This window comes from Arachis hypogaea, chromosome 9, assembly GCF_003086295.3.
Source record: "Arachis hypogaea cultivar Tifrunner chromosome 9, arahy.Tifrunner.gnm2.J5K5, whole genome shotgun sequence".
Lineage (NCBI taxonomy): Eukaryota > Viridiplantae > Streptophyta > Magnoliopsida > Fabales > Fabaceae > Arachis > Arachis hypogaea.
In genome coordinates, this window is record NC_092044.1 from 75753835 (window position 1) to 75775717 (window position 21883).

At 39.0% G+C, this 21883-nt stretch overlaps 1 non-coding gene across 1 annotated transcript; it reads right to left on the bottom strand.

The window, feature by feature from the left end:
- Positions 1-13590: 13590 nt before the first annotated feature.
- LOC112714000 (small nucleolar RNA R71) lies at positions 13591-13698 on the bottom strand. The gene has a single exon (XR_003158958.1). It is a non-coding gene; the product is annotated as a small nucleolar RNA R71 (small nucleolar RNA).
- Positions 13699-21883: the final 8185 nt, after the last annotated feature.

Genomic DNA, 21883 nt, shown 5'->3' on the forward strand with positions numbered 1-21883 from the left:
GCTTAAAGGTCCCTCTTGTAGGCCATTGATGAGTCCCCATGATGGCGGCCTCCGTTGGTAAACTTTGTATGTCCATGCATGTTTTGTTGAATCTCTCCATGTAGCTGTGGAGGCTCTCCCGATCTCCTTGTTTGATCCCTAGTAAACTTGGGGCGTGCTTGGCTTTATCTTTCTGAATGGAGAACCTGGCTAGGAATTTTTTGGCTAAGTCATCGAAGCTTGAGATGGACTTCGGGGTAGATTATCAAACCATCGGATTGCTGTCTTTGTGAGAGTTGTTGGAAAGGCTTTACAGCGAACAGCATCTGGGGCGTCGATAAGGTACATTCTGCTTCTGAAGTTGCTGAGGTGATGGTTGGGGTCCGTGGTGCCATCATACAGAGTCATATCCAGGAGTTTGAAGTCTTTTGGAAATTTTGGTTTTCATGATTTCTCTAGTGAACGGGTCTTGCTCTTTGTGTGAATTTTCCTCGAGATTATCCCGGGGGGCTTTTGATTTGAGATCGGCTTCCAATTGCTGTAGTTTTTCTTCCAACTCCCGACGTCGCCGCACCTCTCTTTGGAGATCTCTTCCAATTTCCCATTGTTGTTGGGTTTCTTTTTTTAGTTGTTTTAGGCGATCCAGGAGCGCTTCCATTGCCCATGAATTTGGTGAGTCTTTGTCTTTGTTGGTTTCCGGAGTGTTTTGTAGCGTGACATCCGCGTTTTTGTGCGGTATCCGATCCTCCAGACTTGAATCATGGTCGTTGTCATGGTCGTCCGCCATGGTGATGGGATGACGTCCAGGTCCCCGGCAACGGCGCCGATGTTCTGAGGGTTGCCTGAAACTGGAAGTCGATCTCGGATGAGATCTTCTGTGCTGGTCGGTGCTAACGTGTCCAGCTAGTGGGAGACGGCCGGAGCTGTTGTGTCCGACTTGTTGGACTTGGTGGTAGTGCTGATTCCTTTATCCCCGGAGGGTGGGAGGTACCTGCAAGGGACTCCGACGCTTAAGTTAGCAAGGGTATTAAGCAGGTATTGAATAGAATCAGAGTATGAGTTATACCTAGGTACTCCAGTGTATTTATAATGGTGAGAAGTGACCTTTCTAGATAAGATAAGTTAGTTATCTTATCTTATCTTATCTTATCTTTTGGGTGAGGTCAGCTTATCTTCAACGGAACCGCCTTTATCTCTGTAGGCTGGGATTGCCTCTGGATTTGGGTCGTGTTCCTCTATTTGGACCCTTTATTGGGCTTTCCTATCGATTTGGCCGAGCTCTTAGAGAAGAGGTCGGATAGTCTGACCTAAAGAGGTCGGTCGCCTTGTCGCTAAACATCCCGGGTCGGTCAGCTCGACCCAGGGTATGAACAGCAACCATGCTCCACAAGAGAGGAGGGTGCTAGGCTCCTACATAAACCCCAACCCTGGGAATTGTGGGAGTAGCATCCTGGGGCCCAACATACAAGCCAACAATTTTGAGCTCAAGCCAGAACTCATAACTCTCGTTTAGAATAATTGTTCCTTTGGAGGGAATGCACAGGAGGATCCTAATCAACATCTGACTACAATGCTGAGGATTTGTGACATGGTGAAATCAAACGGTGTTCATCCAGACACTTACAAATTGCTCTTGTTTCCCTTCTCTCATAGGGATAAGGCATCAAAGTCGCTGGAATCATTTCCCGAGGAAAGCTTCACCACGTATGAAGATGTTGTTAACAAGTTCCTAACAAGGTTCTACCCTCCACAGAGAATCAATAGACTGAGAGCTGAGGTCCAGACTTTTAGACAACAAGATGGGGAGACTCTCTATGAAGCCTGGGAGAGATATAAAGAATTGACAAGGAAATACTCCCCAAATATGTTTAATTAATGAGTGGGTGCAACTGCACATCTTCTATGAGGGACTGTCATATGAATCGAAGAAGGCTCTAGACCACTCCTCCAGAGGCTCACTTAACAAGAAAAAGACAGTCAAAGAGGCCATAGACATAATAAAAATTTTGCCAGCAACGAGTATTTCTATGCTTCTGAAAGGACCCAAAAGAAGGGAGTGATGGAGCTCAATTCCATGGATGCTCTGTTAGCTCAAAACAAGATGATCACGGCTCAGCTAGTAGCTCTAACCAAGCAAATGGAGAAGTATCAAGTCTCAGCTATCCAAGCTCAAGCACCTCTACAAGAGGAAGAATTCCCAGAAGTTGAAGAGGGATGAGAATAAGCCAACTATGTAAACAATTCCTCTAGACCACCATATGACCCAAATGCCAAGACATACAACCCAGGTTAGAGGAACCACCCAAATTTTGAGGGGAGAAACCAGTAAAACCACAACCAAGACCATAAGCTATACCAATCTAACTAGTATAACAACCACAACTCTAATCATCAACCAAGCAACACCAGAAAGCACAACCCACTAAATGCACCTTACCATCCCAACCAATAACCATACAAAAGCCAACCCCAAGATGCTTCACCTTTACCATGCAACCTTGTGACATCAACAGCAATTTTTCAAGATTGGAAGCTGCCATAGCACAAGTAAATGGGACCATTACCATTGTTGCAGATTGACAAGTGGAAGCTGACAAGAAGATAGATGCACTTCAAGAGGAGGTCAGGTCCAACATAAGAAACCAAGGGGTAGCCATTTCAAAATTGCAAGCACAACTAGGGACCTTGTCTAAACAGCTGCCAATGCCCACACACACCTTTCCCAATGACACCATGGTCAACCCAAGAGGAAAGTGCAAAGCTATCATACTAAGAAGTGGGAAGGTTGTGGAAGGAGCAGTCCCAGGTCAAGACAAACAAGAAAAGGAAGCTTCAACTGAACCTGAAATCAAGGAGGAAGAAAAGATCCCTGCACCAATTCCACCTAAGCAAGTTCTAAAGCCTTATGTGCCAAAAGCACCATACCACAAAGGCTGAGAAAAGATGGAAAAGACAACCAGTTCTCCAGATTTTTGGAGATCTTCAAGAAGCTTTAAATCAACATCCCCTTTGCTGAAGCATTAGAGCAAATGCCACTCTATGCCAAATTCTTAAAGGAGCTCATTACAAGGAAGAGGAATTGGGGAGAGAAAGAGACTGTAATGCTCACTGAGGAGTGTAGTGCCACAATACAAAAGAAGCTCCCTCAGAAATTGAAAGATCCTGGGAGCTTCTGAATCCCCTATATCATTGGGGATATAAACATTGAAAAGGCACTATGTGATCTAGGAGCCAGCATCAATCTCATGTCCTTGGCCATGATGAAAAGGATGAGGATAGAAGAATCAAAACCTACAAGAATGGCCCTTCAACTAGTAGATAAGACCCCCATGGTGTGGTGGATGATTTGTTGGTAAAAGCAGGAGAATTTATCTTTCCAGCTGATTTTGTTGTGCTTGATATGGAAGAAGAGTCCAACACGTTAATCATCCTAGGAAGGCCATTCCTAGCTACTGCTGGAGCCATAATTGATGTTCAAAGAGGGGAGCTAGTCTTAAGATTACATGAAGAGAAGATGGTCTTCAATGTCTTCAAGGCAATGAGCTACCCCAAACAATCCATCGGAGAATGCATGATGGTGGACACAATTGAAAATCTAGTTCAAGGAGTCTTAAAGGAAGAACAATGTGAAGAAATCAAAGAGCAAGATCAACAAGCGTCGTGTGGTGAGCTACCACTAGAGACTATGGAAGACCCAATCATGATGGACTAGACAAGTAAAATGGAAGTTGAAGCACCAAAGTTGGAGCTGAAAACTCTGCCTCCGAGTTTGAAATATGCCTACTTGGGTGACAACAACACATACCCAGTGATAATCAATTCAAGCTTGAATGAGGAACAAGAAGAGGCGCTAATCCAAGTGCTGAAACAACACACAGATGCTATAGGGTGGACACTTGTAGATCTAAAGGGAATCAGTCCTTCAATGTGCATGCACAAAATCCTACTTGAGGAAGGTGCAAAGTCCTCAAGACAGCAACAGAGAAGGCTAAACCCAACAATGAATGAAATATGTGATGACAAGTCATCTTAGGCTAGTTTTACTAGCATTTTTACTTATTTTTATTAGGTTTCATGCACTTTCTTGCACAATAAGTAAGTGATTGGAGTGGAATTTCATGTTTATCTTGATTCAATCAAACATTATTAATTTTGTACAAAATCATGAGATTTATGCAAGAATTAGATGATTATTATGAATGATGCAAAACCTTATGATTCTGGTGAGACTTTTATTGCATGTTTGATTGGTGGCAGTTGAAATTATGAAAAGAAAAAAAAGCAAAGAATCAAGGAGCAGGAGAGCGCTACGTTCATTTAATGAACGCTACGTTCACAAGTCACGCGCGCGTGTACAAGACGCTTACGCGAGGGGAAGCATTTTGGGAGATCCACGCGTACGCACGCATAGCGTGCACGCGTGGGTGAAGGATCAGCGTTCTCAAGCCAAGAACGCTATGTTCACTTTGAATGAATGCCTGCGATACTTTCAGAATTGGAATTTGAATTTGGTCATCAACGCGCACGCGTGCACGACGCGTAAGCGTCGATGCGACAAAAGTGGCGGTTGGCACAAACACATACATGGTGCTGGAGCGCAGAAGTGATATTTTACCATCCACGCACACGCGTGAGGAGCGTTCATGGCACGAACGTAGCGTTCAATTAATGAACACTCCCAAGGGACGCCCACGCACGTGTTACGCTCATGCGTCGATGGTGCAGCAAGGCAAGGGATGCGCACACACATAGGACACGCATGCGTCGGTGAATGAACGCTGCATTTTCTTTGAGAACGCTACGTTCGTCTAATGCTGAATGGAAGTACCTGCTCTGACCCACTTCATCAAAGGCTAAAAAGCCCATTCCCAAGTACTTGGATGAAAGAATTACAAAGTGTATAAATAGAAGATGATTTGATTTCATTAAGGGACTTCTTCCTGGACCTTTTTCTTTTACTTTGATCTTCCTTTTTTATTTTTCTTTTAGCTCTTCTTTTAAGAACTCTTTAGAATTTGAGATCTGAGTGGAATTTTTCTTATCTGTTCTTCATCTTCTGCATTTTTCATTTGTTTTTGTACTAGAGCAATGATGAACTAAACCCCAATTTCATTAGGGGGAGGAGCTCTATTGTAATTCCAATTAATCAATAAAATTGTTCTTTTTCTCAATTCAATTTGGTAGCTATTAGGTATCTTCTGTTTTGATTGTGATTTATTCACTCCGGAAGGGGTTTAATTTAGTGAATATGGGTGTGAGCCTCGGAAGGGGAATCACCTTCATTAGGACTAAAGCTCTATCCAGCACTACTCTCTGGATCAACACCATTCGGGAGGAATTGAGATCCTGAGAAGCAGTGTGGCTTATAGATGAGAGATATGCACTTAACCTCTTCTTATGATCACTAGATGAAGGAATTGGCATGTTGATTATGATTAGAGAGATTGGGACACCAAGGAATTGGGATCAATCACTTTCAATCTGCCATAGATCTATCAAAATGATTGAGAAAGAAGTTGAGACTCAATTGATTCATGAAGGATTGCAATATCTCCAATCCCTGATGAATCATTTCCTTTGAATTTTCTCTCACATTAATTTCTCTGTAATTGCTTCAATTTGCATTATTCTATTTGGTTATAAATCCCAGCACCCAGTTCCTTTTAATATTCATGCAATTTAATTTCTCTTGCAATTTAGATTCCGTAATTTAAATTCCTTGCATTTTAAGATTCTATTATTTACATTTCTTGTAATTTATGATTCAGCCATTTACTTTTCTTGCCATTTAAGTTTTAGCTATTTTACTTCTAGCATTTCAATTCCCTACAATTTACCTTCTGTCAATCATAAATCACTCAAATCAATACTTGTTAGCTTAACTAAATTCATCACCCATCTAAAATTGCTTGATCCCTCAATCCCTGTGGGATCGACCTCACTTCTGTGAGTTATTACTACTTGATGCGACCTGGTACACTTGCCGGTGTGTTTGTGTGGAATCGTTTTTTTCCCTCATCAAGTTTTTAGCACCGTTGCCGGGGATTGATTTAGATTGACAATGATTAAGTAAGGTGATAATTTAGATTAAGCATTTTTCTTTGTTTTTACTAAGCACACTAACTGTTTGTGATTTTGTTTCTACTAACCATAACCTCACTCTAGCAACAGAGTGCCTTGCTTTTGTGTTTTGGTTTGTTTGTGTTTGTATGCCAGGTGGGAGAAGAGGTGAATCCACCTCCTTTGATTTTGAACCAGAGAGAACCTTCTTGAGATTGAAAAGAGAAGCAAGAGGGAAAGGAGTTGTTGGAGAAGAATCAGAAGAAGAAGATCAAGAGATGGAGGGTAACATCCCTAATCCACCTGAGGTTATGGCCAACAACAATGGCCAACCTCAGAGAAGAGTTTTAGCCTTCTACACTATCCCCAACCCAAGGAATTGTGAGAACAGTATCTTAACCCCCAATGTCCATGCTAATAACTTCGAACTTAAGCCTCAATTAGTCACCCTGGTCCAGAATAACTGTCAATATGGAGGAAAAGCTGCTGAAGATCTAAACCAACACCTCTCTATGTTTTTGAGGATTTGTGACACTGTCAAAACCAATAGAGTCTACCCTGGCATCTACAAGCTTTTGTTATTCCCATTCTCACTGAGAGACAAAGCCACACATTGGCTAGAAACCTTCCTAAAGAGAGCATCACCAATTGGGATGATCTAGTTAGTAAATTTCTAGCAAAATTCTACTCCCCTCAGAGAGTCATTAAGTTAAAAACTGATGTGCAAACCTTTAGGCAATTAGAAAGAGAATCATTATATGAAGCCTAGGAGAGGTATAAAGCTTTGATTAGAAGATGCCCAAAGGGGATGTTCAGTGAATAGGTGGAGCTACAAAATATCTATGAAGGCTTGACCATGAGTTCAAGGAAGGCTTTGGACTATTCTTCAGGAAGATCCTTGCAAATGATGAAAACTGCTCAAGAGGCACATGATCTTATAGATATGGTGGCCAACAATAAGTACTTTTACTCCTCTGAAAGGCAAGCAGCTCCAAAGAGAGGTGTATTTGAGCTTGAAGGAGTTGATACAATCTTAGCTCAAAATAAGATTATGCATCAGCAACTCCAATAAAAAATAGAAATGATGTCAAAAGGATGAATGGCTTGCAACTTGCAGAAGTAAGCACAACTACTCAACCACCAGTTGTATGGGGACAGCAGGAGGAAAGCTATGAAGAACATGATGCACAAAAACTTGTCTCTCAACAAATTTCCCTTTAGCAAGTATACCGAATTATCGTCAAGTAAAAACTCACAATAGAGTGAGGTCGAATCTCACAGGGATTGATTGGTCAAGCAACTTTAGTTGGAAGAGTATGCTAGTTGAGCTAAACAGAATTTTAGTTGAGATTTATAGAAGATTAAATGGCGGGAAAGTAAATTGCAGAAAATAAATTGCTGAAAGTAAAGAGAATGGGTAAGATCAGAAATGGAGAATTCATTGGGCTTAGGAGATGTTGCATTCTCCAGATCAAGTTCATTCTCATCTCTTCCTCAATCAATGCATTCATTGATCTCCTTGGCAATCTTAGTTAATTGGATCTTAATTCCTTGGTAACACAATCTCTCTAAGCTTGAACAATTGTCCAATTCCTTGATTTAATTGCTCATGGGAAGAGATGAAGTATGGTCACTGATTATACCACATGTATTTCCAAATCAAAGTGTTGGAAGGATTACATGTCACTATATCTGCCCAAATCCCAATTTGGTCCAACATGAGAAAGCATTTCTAGCATGATCTCCTCATTCCTTTTCCAAGGCTCAGATGAGATCCAATTATGCAGAGTTTCTTTTCCAAGACAACTAACCAATTGAATTAAGATCGAAAGCTTTCTAGTAAATCAAGAGAAAAGAAAGAGGATGAAGAATGAAAACTATAATTGATCCATCAAATTACAACAGAGCTCCCTAACCCAATGAAAGGGGGTTTAGTTGTTCATAGCTCTGGAAATGGAAGATGATGAAGAAGAATACATTCTCTAGTAACTAAAAGTGCAGAAAAAGTAAATATACAAAGTGTAGTTCTCCAAAAGTGCCAAGCTTCTCTCTAGTTTGAAACTACTCCTATATATACTACTATTCTTGATCTTCTAATTAGTTATTCAAGTCTTGGATATGGGCCTTTGATCTTGTGTTGAGGCCGTTACAATCTTTAGTGGGCTCAGCTTTGTTTGCAGAAAAGTGTGAGTTAGGCATGGACGTCAGTTAGGACGTTAGTGGTGTTAACGTTAAGTGAAAATGTGGGTTCGAGAATGTTAGTGACGATCACCTTTTTCATTAACGTTCCAACCCAAAATGATCCACGTTAACTTCAATGTTAGTGGTACTAACGTGACCACTAACGTTGCTTCTTGGTCCTTCGCAAACATTATTGGCACTCACCTTTTCCAATAACGTAGCCTTTTTGCCCCCTTTCCCTACGTTAGAGTTCACGTTAGTATAGCTAACGTGACTCTTAACGTGGGCATGCCTAAGCTTTGAGAGCGTTAGTGACACTTACCTTTGTCACTAACGCTCCAAACGCCCCTCCTTCCCACGTTAGAGTTCACGTTAATTGGATTAACATGGCCACTAACGTGGTAGTGAATGCCATCTCCAATGTTCGTGACAAAAGTGGGTATCACTAACGTTGGCATATTATGCTTAGCTCCACGTTACTTCTCACGTTAGTGGTCTTAACGTGACTACTAACGTGGGCACTCTAGGGTTGATCCAATGTTAGTGACAAAGGTGAGTGTCACTAATGTTGGTATTTGATTCCTCATCCCACTTTAGAGATCACGTTAATTAGGTTAACGTGACTCTTAACATGGCTTAATTTGTGCCTTTGTGGAACGTTAGTAGCATTCACTTTTACCACTAACGTTGGGGCTCCTCTTTTTTTCCACGTTAGCTACCACATTAATATAGTTAACGTGGAAACTAACGTAGGCATGATGGCTTTGAAGGCGTTATTGGTGATCACCTTTTCCATTAACGCTACAAGCTTGTCCCCATTCCACGTTAGTGACCACGTTAATTATATTAACGTGGCTGCTAACGTGGTTCCTTCTAGCTTCCTTTGTCCTGAAATCAAGCAATTAAAGTGCATCAAAGCTTTGTTCCAAGTCATGAGATTATGCATCATCAATTATATCATTCAATTCCTGCCTAATCTCATGAAATCATGTAAAGTTCACAATAATTGCTTGAATCAAGGTGTAAGTGTATTTTCATCTAAAACTTGCTTATTTCCTAAGAAAATGCATAAAACTACCCTAAGCAAGTAAGCAAGTACTGAAACATAGGAAGAATGAATGAAAGAACAAGATAGACAAATAATTATTATAGAAGTTCAAATCCCTGGTTTATGGGGTTTCATGCAATATCAACTTAGGTTCATTCCTTCAATGGTTTTCAGGCCTTTATCATGCTCTTGAATACTCACTTGATTGCATCCTTTGAGACTTCCTATTCATTGATCCTCCTTTCCTTTCCAGGTTTTATTACATTATTTTTAGGCTAAGTGCTTTGTGAGAGGGAAACTCTTTATGATAAGCTTTTAGCCAACACTCCCAAACCAATTGGTTCAAGGTGCTAGGTTTTAAGACACCCCTAAGGACTTACTCCCTCAAGTATCTTTCCCCCATACATACACACCACAGGCACATGGCTTGTTATTTTTTTCTTTCTTGAGACCTTGGTGTCCAGCACCTCTTTGGGTTACTAAGTGCCTATACCAAAGATTGCTCTTGATAGTGGACTTTCAGTTGATAATTGATGAGCGGATAATTTATACGCTTTTTGGCATTGTTTTTAGTTAGTTTTTAGTAGGATCTAGCTACTTTTAGGGATGTTTTTATTAGTTTTTATGCAAAATTCACATTTCTGAACTTTACTATGAGTTTGTGTGTTTTTCTGTGATTTTAGGTATTTTCTGGCTGAAATTGAGGGACTTGAGCAAAAATCTTATAGGAGGCTGAAAAAGGATTGCTGATGTTGTTGGATTCTGACCTCCGTGCACTCGAAACGGATTTTCTGGAGCTACATAACTCCAAATGGCACGCTCTTAACCGCGTTGGAAAGTAGACATCCAGGGCTTTCCAGTAATATATAATAGTTCATTCTTTATTTGAGTTTAGATGACGCAAACTGGTGTTCAACGCCAGTTCCATGCTGCATTCTGGAGTAAAACGCCAGAAACACGTCACAAACCAGAGTTAAACACCAAAAAAATGTTACAACTTGGCGTTTGACTCCAAGAGAAGCCTCTACACGTGTAAAGCTCAAGCTCAGCCCAGGCACACACCAAGTGGGCCCCGGAAGTGGATTTCTGCACTTAGACTTATTTCTGTAAACCCTAGTAGCTAGTTTAGTATAAATAGAACTTTTTACTATTGTGTTTTCATCGGGGAATTAGTCTTTTGATTAATCTCTTGATCATGTTTGGGAGCTGGCCTTTCGGCCATGCCTGGAACTTGTTCTTATGTATTTTCAACGGTGAAGTTTCTACACACCATATATTAAGGGTGTGGAGCTCTGCTGTACCTCGAGTATTAATGCAATTACTACTGTTTTCTATTCAATTCACGCTTATTCTTATTCTAAGATATTCGTTGCACTTCAACATGATGAATGTGATGATCCGTGTCACTCATCATCATTCTCACCTATGAACGCGTGCCTGACAACCACTTCTATTCTACCTTAGATCAAGCGCGTATCTCTTAGCCTCCATTCTGAAAGATCGGAGTCTTCGTGGTATAAGCTAGAATTATTGGCGGCCATTCTTAAGATTCAGAAAGTCTAAACCTTGTCTGTGGTATTCCGAGTAGGATTTGAGATGGGATGACTGTGACGAGCTTCAAACTCGCGAGTGTTGGGCGTAGTGACAGACGCAAAAGTATCAATGGATCCTTTTCCAACATGATCGAGAACTGACAAATGATTAGCCGTGCGGTGACAGCACATCTGGACCATTTCACTGAGAGGACAGGAGGTAGCCATTGACGCCGAGGAAACCCGAACATACAGCTTGCCATGGAAAGGAGTAAGAATGATTAGATGAAAGCAGTAGGAAAGCAGAGATTCAGAAGGAACACAGTATCTTCAAACGCTTATATGAAATTCCCACCAATGAATTACATAAGTATCTCTATCTCTATTTTATGCTTCATTCATCTTTATATTCAAAAATCATTATAACTATTTGAATCCGCCTGACTGAGATTTGCAAGATGACCATAGCTTGCTTCATACCAACAATCTCCGTGGGATCGACCCTTACTCACGTAAGGTATTACTTGGACGACCCAGTGCACTTGCTGGTTAGTGGTACGAATTGTGAAAAGTGTGATTTACAATTTTGTGCACCAAGTTTTTGGTGCCATTGTCGAGGATTGTTCGAGTTTGAAGCCAGCAATTATTCAAGATTCCGGCAACAACACCAAGTTTATGGCGCCATTGCCGGGGATTGTTCAAGTTTGGACAACTGACGGTTCATCTTGTTACTCATATTAGGTAATTTTCTTCTTATTTTATTTTCAAAATGTTTTCAAAAATCTTTTAAAATTTTTTATTTATTTATTTTCGTCTTTTCCAAAAAGAAATTAAAAAAAATTTAATTTAATAAAATCATAAAAACCAAAAATATTTTAAGTTTCTTGTTTGAGTCTAGTGTCAATTTTTAAGTTTGGTGTCAATTTCATGTTTTTAATATTTATGCATGTTTTCGAAAAATTCATGCATTGCATTCTTCATGATCTTCAAGTTGTTCTTGGTAAGTCTCTTTGTTTGATCTTCATATTTTCTTGTTTTGTGTCTTTTGTTATTTTTCATATGCATTTTTGCATTCATAGTGTCTAAGCATGAAAAATTTCTAAGTTTGGCATCTCGTATGTTTTTCTTTTCTTGAAAATTTTTCAAAAATAAGTCTTGATGTTCATCTTGATCTTCAAAGTGTTCTTGGTGTTCATCTTGACATTCATAGTGTTCTTGCATGCATTAGTTGTTTTGATTCATAATTTTTATGTTTTGAGTCATATTTGTGTTTTTCTCTCTCCTCATTAAAAATTCAAAAAAAATAAAAAAAATATCTTTCCCTTATTTTACTCATAATTTCCAAAATCTTTGGGTTGACATAGTCAAACATTTTTTAAAATAAGTTGTTTCTTGTAAGTCAAGTCAAGATTTCATTTTTAAAAATCCTATCTTTTTCAAAATCTTTTTCAAAAATCAAATCTTTTTCAAAATCTTTTTCAAAAATCAAATCTTTTTCATTTTTTTATTATTTTCAAAAAGTTTAAAAATTGATTTCAAAATCTTTTTCTTATCTTTATTTCATGATTTTCAAAAACTTTACTAACAATTAATGTGATTGATTAAAAAATTTGAAGTTTGTTACTTTTTTGTTAAGAAAGGTTCAATATTTAAATTCTAGAATCATATCTTTTAGTTTCTTGTTAGTCAAGTAATCCATTTAAATTTTAAAAATCAAATCTTTTTAATTTCCTTTTCAAATCTTTTTCAAAACAAATCTCAATCATATCTTTTCAATCATATCTTTTTTCAAAATCAATTTCAAGAATCTTTTCTAACTTTTTATCTTTTCAAAATTGATTTTCAAATCTTTTTTTCAACTAACTAATTGACTTTTTGTTTGTTTCTTATCTTTTTCAAAACCACCTAACTACTTTTCTCTCTCTAATTTTCGAAAATTCCTCACTCTTTTTCAAAATTCTTTTAATTAACTAATTGCTTCAAATTTTAATTTTAATTTTATTTTTTCTCTTAATTTTCAAAAATCACTAACTTTTTTTTTTCAAAATTAATTTTCGAAAACTCCTCTCTCTCACCTCCTTATATTTATTTATTCATTTACTAACTCTTCTCTTCATCTAAAATTCGAACCCTCTTTTCTCTTCTGTGTTCGAATTTTTCTCTTCTTCATTCTTATTCTTCTTTTCTTCTACTCACATAAAGAAATCTCTATACTGTGACATAAAGGATTCCTCTTCTTTTCTGTTCTCTTCTTTTTCATATGAGCAGGAGCAAGGACAAGGAAATTATTGTTGAAGCAGATCCTGAACCTAAAAGGACTCTGAAGAGGAAGCTAAGAAAAGCTAAAGCACAACAATCCAGAGAAAACCTTACAGAGAATCTCGAAAAAGAAGTAGACATGGCCGAACCCAACAACAATGCAAGGAGGATGCTTGGTGATTATACTACACCTACTTCCAATTTTTATGGAAGAAGCATCGCAATCCTTCCATTGGAGCAAACAATTTTGAGCTGAAGCCTCAACTAGTTGCTCTAATGCAACAGAACTACAAGTTTCATGGACTTCCATCAGAAGAACCCTATCAATTTTTAACTGAGTTCTTGCAGATCAATGATACTGTTAAGACTAATGGAGTAAATCCTGAAGTCTACAGGCTCATGCTTTTCCCTTTTGCTGTAAGAGATAAGGCTAGAACATGGTTAGACTCACAACCTAAAGATAGCCTAGACTCTTGGGAAAAGCTGGTCACGGCCTTCTTGGCCAAGTTCTTTCTTCCTCAAAAGCTGAGCAAGCTTAGAGTGGATGTTCAAACCTTCAAGCAAAATGATGGTGAATCCCTCTATGAAGCTTGGGAAAGATACAAGCAGTTGACCAAAAAGTGTCCTTCTGACATGCTTTCAGAGTGGACCATTTCTGATATATTCTATGATGGTCTATCTAAGTTCCCTAAGATGTCATTGGACCATTCTGCAGGTGGATCCATTCACCTAAAGAAAACGCTTGCAAAAGCTCAAGAACTCATTGACATGGTTGCAAATAACCAATTCATGTACACTTTTGAGAGGAATCATGTGAGTAATGGAATGCCTCAGAGGAAGGGAGTTCTTGAAATTGATACTTTGAATGCCATATTGGCTCAGAACAAAATGTTGACTCAGCAAGTCAACATGATTTCTCAGAGTCTGAATGGATGGCAAAATGCATCCAACAGTACTAAAGAGGCATCTTCTGAAGAAGAAGCTTATGATCTTGAGAACCCTGCAATGGCAGAGGTGATTTATATGGGTGAAGCCTATGGAAACACCTATAATCCCTCATGGAGAAATAATCCAAATTTCTCATGGAAGGATCAACAAAAGCCTCAACAAGGCTTTAATAATGGTGGAAGAAACAGGTTTAGCAATAGCAAGCCTTTTCCATCATCTTCTCAATAACATACAGAGAATTCTGAGCAGAGCCCCTCTAGCTTAGCAAACATAGTCTCTGATCCCTCTAAGGCCACTTTAAGTTTCATGAATGAAACACGGTCCTCCATTAGAAACTTGGAGGCACAAGTGGGTCATCTGAGTAAGAAAATCACTGAAACTCCTCCTAGTACTCTCCCAAGCAATACAGAAGAGAATCCAAAAAGAGAGTGCAAGGCCATTGATATAATTAAAATAGCCGAATCTAAGGAGGAAGGGGAGGACGTGAATTCCAATAAGGAAGACCTCATGGGACGCTCCCCAAACAGAAAGGAGTTCCTTATTGAGTACCTAAAGGAATCTGAGGCTCATATAGAGACTATAGAGATTCCATTAAACTTTCTTCTACCATTCATGAGCTCTGAGAACTATTCTTCCTTCGAAGAGGATGAAGATGTAACTGAAGAGCAAGTTGCTCAATATCTAAGAGCCATCATGAAGCTGAATACCAAGTTGTTTGGTAATGAGACTTGGGAAGGTGAACCTCCCTTGCTCATTAGTGAGCTAAATACATGGGTTCAGCAAACTTTACCTCAAAAGAAACAAGATCCTGGTAAATTCTTAATACCCTGTACCATAGCCACCATGATCTTTGAGAAGGCTCTGTGTGACCTAGGATCAAGTATAAATCTTATGCCACTCTCTGTAATGGAGAAACTGAGGATCTTTGAGGTACAAGCTGCAAGAATCTCATTAGAGATGGCAGACAAGTCAATAAAACAAGCTTATAGATTGGTAGAGGATGTGTTAGTGAAGGTTAAAGGCCTTTACATCCCTACTGATTTCATAATCCTAGACACTGGGAAGGATGAGGATGAATGCATCATCCTTGGAAGACCCTTCCTAGCCACAACAGGAGCTGTGATTGATGTTGACAGAGGTGAGCTAGTCCTTCAATTGAATGGGGACTACCTTGTGTTTAAAGCTCAAGGATCTTCCTCTGCAACCATGGAAAGGAAGCATGAAAAGCTTCTCTCAATACAGAGTCAAACAAAGTCCCCACAATCAAACTCTAAGTTTGGCGTTGGGAGGCCACAACCAAACTCTAAGTTTGGTGTTGAACCTCCATATTCAAACTCTAAGTTTGGTGTTGGGAGGTCCAACAATGCTCTGAACATCTGTGAAGCTCCATGAGAGCTCACAGTCAAGCTATTGACATTAAAGAAGCGCTTATTGGGAGGCAACCCAATTTTTATTTATCTATATTTTTATTGTTCTTTTATGTTTTATTAGGTTTATGATCATGTGGAGTCACAAAACAATTGCAAAAATTAAAAACAGAATCAAAAATAGCAGAAGAAAAATCACACCCTGGAGGAAGAGCTGTCTGGCGTTTAAACGCCAGAAACAAGCATCTATCTGGTGTTTAACACCAGAAACAAGCACCAAGCTGGCGTTTAACGCCAGAAACAAGCATCAGGCTGGCGTTAAATGCCAGAAACAGGCTATATTTAGGTGTTTAACACCAGAAACAAGCTGCAGTCTGGCGTTAAATGCCAGGATTGCATACAGAGGGCGTTTTAGACGCCTAAAGGGTGCAGGGATGAGAAATCCTTGACACCTCAAGATCTCGGGACCCCCGCAGGAACACCTCAGGATCTATGGACCCCACAAGATCCCTACCCACCCCACTTCTCTCTTTTTCACACAATCCAATAATACTACACCCTTCACCAATCACCTCAATCTCTCTTCCCCATTACCCCTTCACCAATCACATCCATCCACTCTTCCCCATAAACCCCACCTACCTTTAAATTCAAAATCTCTTTCCCACCCAAACCCACCCTAAATGGCTGAACCCAAACCCCTCTCCCTCCACTATATAAACCCGTCCATCCTTCTTTATTTTCACACAACACTACCCTCTCTTCTACCCCTTGGCCGAAACCTACACCTCTCTCTCTCTCCTCCATATTTTTTTCTTCTTCTTCTATTCTTTCTTCTTTTGCTCAAGGGCGAGCAACATTCTAAGTTTGGTGTGGTAAAATCATAGCTTTTTTGTTTTTCCATAACCATTTATGGCACCTAAGGCCGAAGAAACCTCTAGAAAGAGGAAAGGGAAGACAAAATCTTCCACCTCCGAGTCATGGGAGATGGAGAGATTCATCTCAAAGGTCCATCAAGACCACTTCTATGAAGTTGTGGCCAAGAAGAATGTGATCCCCGAGGTCCCTTTCATGCTCAAGAAAAATGAGTATCCGAAGATTCGACATGAGATTCGAAGAAGAGGTTGGAAAGTTCTCACCAACCCCATTCAACAAGTCGGAATCTTAATGGTTCAAGAGTTCTATGCAAACGCATGGATCACTAGGAACCATGATCAAAGCATGAACCCAAACCCAAAGAATTGGCTTACAATGGTTCGGGGGAAATACTTAGATTTCAGTCCGGAGAACGTAAGGTTGGCATTCAACTTGCCTATGATACGAGAAGATGCACGCCCCTACACTAGAAGGGTCGACTTTGATCAATGGTTGGACCAAGTCCTCATGGACATATGTGTGGAAGGAGCTCAATGGAAAAGAGACTCAAAAGGCAAGCCGGTTCAATTGAGAAGACTGGACCTTAAGACTGTGGCTAGATGATGGTTAGAGTTCATCCAACGCTCTATCATCCTCACTAGCAACCGATCCGAAGTAACTGTGGATCGGGCCATCATGATTCATAGTATCATGATTGGAGAGGAAGTATAAGTTCATGAAGTCATCCCTCTAGAACTCTACAAAGTAGCCGAAAAGCCCTCCACTTTGGCAAGGCTAGTGATGTGTGGAAAATGATCCAACACAAAACTCACCGGCAAGTGTACCGGGTCGTATCAAGTAGTAAAACTCACTTAGAGTGAGGTCGATCCCACAGGGATTGATGAATCAAGCAACTTTAGTGGGTGATTAGCTTAGTCAAGCAAACATTGAAGTGAATTGTGTGAAATTGTAACCAACAGAGAGTAAATGGCAATGAATTTAAAGTTGCAGAATGTAAATTGGCAAGTAACTTAAAGAGCAAGAATGTAAAATTGTAGAAACTTAAATGACAAGAAATGTAAATTGCATCAAAAGTAAAGGGATTGGGAACTAGGATTGCAGGAATTGAACAAGAACAAGTGAACTGCAATAAACAGACAAGTAGAAGATGAATAGAATTAAGATAGATCTTAAACAGAAGAGTAAAAATGCTTTGAAAATTTAAGAACAGAAAGTGAGCGATGCTTAATTTGCAGCAATTTAAAAGAGGGTTGAAGATCTCAGGAGTGGAAGAGACTAGAAAATAAGTCTAGATCTCAAATCCTTCCTTGATCCAACAGAGAAACAATTTGCAGAAAAGTAAATCAAGATCACAGCAGCTCTAATGAAAAATTGCAGAAAGAGAATTTGAGGATCCAAGAAAAGCAATGAGCTCAGGAAGTAGATCTGGATCTCAATTGATCAAACAGAAAATGATTTGCAGAAGAAATGTAAATGAAACAGCAAGTGAAGTTTAAATCCAATTCCTTGATTTTTAGAATATTGCAGAAGAAGAACAAAGGTGAAATTTAGATCAATGATTGAAACAGAATTCCTTCAATCTCAATCCAAAATTCTAAAACAGAAATGAAAACTAAAAGAGAGAGAAAAAATGAAAACTAAAGAGTGTAAAACTCCCTATTGGAGCCAGCCTACCAATGCTCTCTATTAGAGCTCCCCCTTACAAAGATGAAAATGATGCCTTATATAGGCTTTACAAAGTGAAAATGAAATTAAAACAAATTAAAATGAAAATCCTAATCTAATTGATCCTTGTGCCTTTGAGTGATGATGTGGACTTTGCTTGCTTTGGATTTGAGGAGAAATGGGTTTGGTTGGCCTTGATTCAATTTGGAGAAGAATTGAATTAAATTGGATTTTTATTGAATTTTTAGCCCATGTGAAAATTTGCTTCCAAGAGGATGCTCAGCTCACAAGTTGAGCTGAGCATTGAAGCCTTGTGTGCACGTCCTGCGTGCATCTTACTTTCTGGCCGTGTCGTGCTTGTGTGTGGTGCATCATGAGTAGCGCTCTGCTCACTAAGTGAGCTGAGCATTGGCTCTTCCAAGGGAAGGTCCTTGGTTCGAAACCCATGGGAAGCATGCGCTGAAGCTTTTCCTTGGTTTTCTTGTGATGCCTTGCTCCTTGCTTCCTCAAGGTGTTGAGTTCGAACCTTGGGGAATGCATTTGGCGATTTTTTGTTTATTTTTCCTTGTGAGTAGCGCCTCCCTCATCCCCCTTGGTCATGGGTTCAAGTCTTGGAGCATGCACTTGCAACTTGTTTTCTTTGAATTATTTCTTCAATGCTTTCGACAATGCTCACTTGGTGAGCTGAGCATTGTTTTTCCTTTCCTTGTTTCTTGGCTTCCTATTGTGCTCAGCTCACAAAGTGAGCAGAGCATTGAAACATTGCCTCCTTGGATTTTTCCTTTGTGCTCCTTTCATGTGCCACACTTCCTTATGTTCTTTGCCACACTTTTCTTTTCCTTGAACCACACTTCTTAGGCCACACTTTCTTCTTTTCTTCTTTTCTTCACCTACAATTAATCAAAACAACCAATCAAAATATCACCAAATTCACAAGGTTTATAAATCATTAAAAATCAATTAAATTTAGCCTAAACCTCATGATTTAGCATCAATTAGATGGTGGTTGTTTGATTCAAAGAAGTCATGCATTTCCATTCCAAATTACTTACTTAGAATGCAAGAAAGTGCATAAAACCGAATAAAAACAAATGAAAAGGCATAGAAAAACATGACATGGCGACATGTCATCACAACACCAAACTTAAACCTTGCTTGTCCTCAAGCAAGAAAAGAATCGTGCATTAAAGATTGACAATCCAAGGTAGGAAGAATAGCAACTCAATGTTCATGGTTAGCTAGTTTTCTAAGCATGCTACAATCACAAAAGAGATGTAAATGATTGATGCTTCTATCTAGCTCAATTTATGAAATCTTTCTCTTATATTTCTTCCTTGAAACAAGCTTTTGATTTTCTTATTAGCTTCTCCTTTTGGGTGCTTTGCCCCATGAGTTGATAACAAAACTACGACTTCTAAATGCTTTGTTTTCAAGTATTACCACTTGATACATAAGCACCACAAGCATTTAATTAGAGGACTTTATTAAGCTCATTTGTTTCTTTTCTTGACTCTCTAATCATTGATGCTCAGAGCCTTGAGCTTTGAGGGAGTGCTTTTGCACTTGAGCCTAGCCTTGACTTCTAAGTGTTTTGTTTTCAAGCATTTTACTTGATACATAAACACCACAAGTACTTAACATATTGTCATTGGTACTCAGAGCCTTCAGCTTTCTCATTCTTTCCCTTTTTCTTTTTTTGCTTTAATTGTATTTGCTTCTTCAAGGTTTTCATGATTTTCAAAAGATCTCACAAAATGTACTAGATTAAAACTTCAATTAAATAAAATCCAATGCAATTGAGCAATAATTAATCATACTAGCTTTCCAATACTTGTATGCACATGCTAAAATCTTCTTTAATTCCTTGTTTGTTTATGATCATGATGCTTTATTGCTTTTAAACTCACAAAACTCAAGTTGGTAGTCATAATGCCACAGCAACATGTTACAAATTAAGATTCAAGCTATGTTTAGTCATACTACACATGCAAACAGAGAGATAAAGACAATCATGCAATTTAGAGTGCTGGAAACAAATGAGAAGAAAAGGAACTCTACAACCTTGTAGTTCATCTTCATTATTGTTGTCCTTTTTCCTCTATTATTCCTCTTTCCCTTGCCGAACTCAAAATGCTTGCTCATCCTCAAGCAACAATTAGAACAATGGCTATGGGGCTAAGATGGATCATGAATGTCTTATACAATGAAATGTTAGTAGCACATGTGTTTTAAGCAAGCAAAATTAAAGATAACAATCAAGGCACAAGAGACAGAGACATTTTTGATTTCATATATAAGGAGGTGTGCACAATACATTGCATAAAAGATAAGTGGCACACCAAACTTAGTGTGACACTTTCACTTGGAATCTATGCAAGTATCTTGTAAGGATTGGAACCAAATTTTGTTGCATAGCAACACCAAACTTAGAATGCAATCATATGTCAATTTATTTGAATTAAAACTAAGCAGGTGAAACTGTTATTTGTTAAGTATAATCACCAAGCCAAGAATTCTGTCATGAATAAAGCTCTCCTGGTAATGTCTTAACAAACACAATGAATAAGCAAACTGAAATGAAAGCATTTTAAAACAGAAAAATGACTAAAGAAAGCAGAATGAAAAAGTGTCAAATTAAAAGAGAAAAATAAAACTGCAGAGGCATTATGATTATGCAGACAAGTAGTGTTGCTTGAATGATTTTGTATAGAAAAATAAGTGGCACACCAAACTTAGAATCTTGGTGTGTCACTTTCATTTTTGATTTGATGCAATCATCCAAAAAGATTGAAAACAATTTGTTGCAAGGCAACACCAAACTTAGAATGTAACCATATGCCAATTTATTGAATTTAAACAAAGCATAGAAAGAAAACAAAGCAGAAAAGAAATGTTACCTACGGTTGGGTTACCTCCCAACAAGTGCTCTTTTAGTGTCATTAGCTTGACATGTTGTTCTTCACTTTCTTCCTCTTCTTCCAGTTTGTTAAGAGGAATGACCTCAAAGGAGGGAAAGATTCAGCTACTGTCCCTTGTCTTGGCCTTTCCTCAGCAAGCTTCCTTTTGCAAATGGCTTGATTGATCTTGCTTGCTGACTTAGGGACAGAATTGGTGCTCTTGCTAGTTGCCTTCACTTCTTTGGATTCAAGACTTGGAGGTTGTGTGATTATTGGAGTGATTTCTTCATTAAGAGCCTCTTGCATTGGTGGTTCCATGAGCTTTTCCTCTTTGCACTTCTCCACTTCAATTGAGTGTGACTTTTCTGGGATGACTTCCTCATTTTCTTGCTCCTCCACTCTTTTCTTTGCACCCAACATTTGACTTAATAGTTCTTTTATGGAGGAGGTTTGTTGTTCTTCCCAACATTTCTTCATCTCCTCTTCATATCTTTCAATCATGGATTCAATTGTTGAGCCGTTTTGTTTCAGGAAAGTTTGAAAGAGTTGTGAATTTTCATGTTCATTTGTCACCTCAAGTGGCTTCTGTGGATATGCAGCTTCAGGTTCAATTGCCTCCTTCTCCTCATTTTCCATTGAATTTTCACTTGACACAAAGGCTTCCTCATCTTGCTTTTCCACTTCCTCACCCACAAATTGGTCTTCATCCTCACTGTTTGATGGTTCTAAGTTCCCCCATGTTTGCTCTAAGGTCCCATTCGTCTTCTTGAGGATGGTTTCTTTCCAGGATTGGGGTTGTGTGTATCTTTCCACGAGTTTTCTATGTATTTCAATGGCTTGAAGGTAATCCTCATCTGCTGGGTCAAAAGATGAAGGTTGAGAGTAATTTTGGTGACGTGGATGTATTGTGGTGAAGTTGTGTTGGGGGTGTGGAATGAGTTGTGTGATTGATGGGATGACTTGTATTGATTTTGGAGGAAACTTTGTGTTGAGGCATAATCAAGTGATGAAGAACTTTCAAATGAGAAACTGGGACGTGAGGGTGGATGCTCTTTCATTCCTTGGTGATAC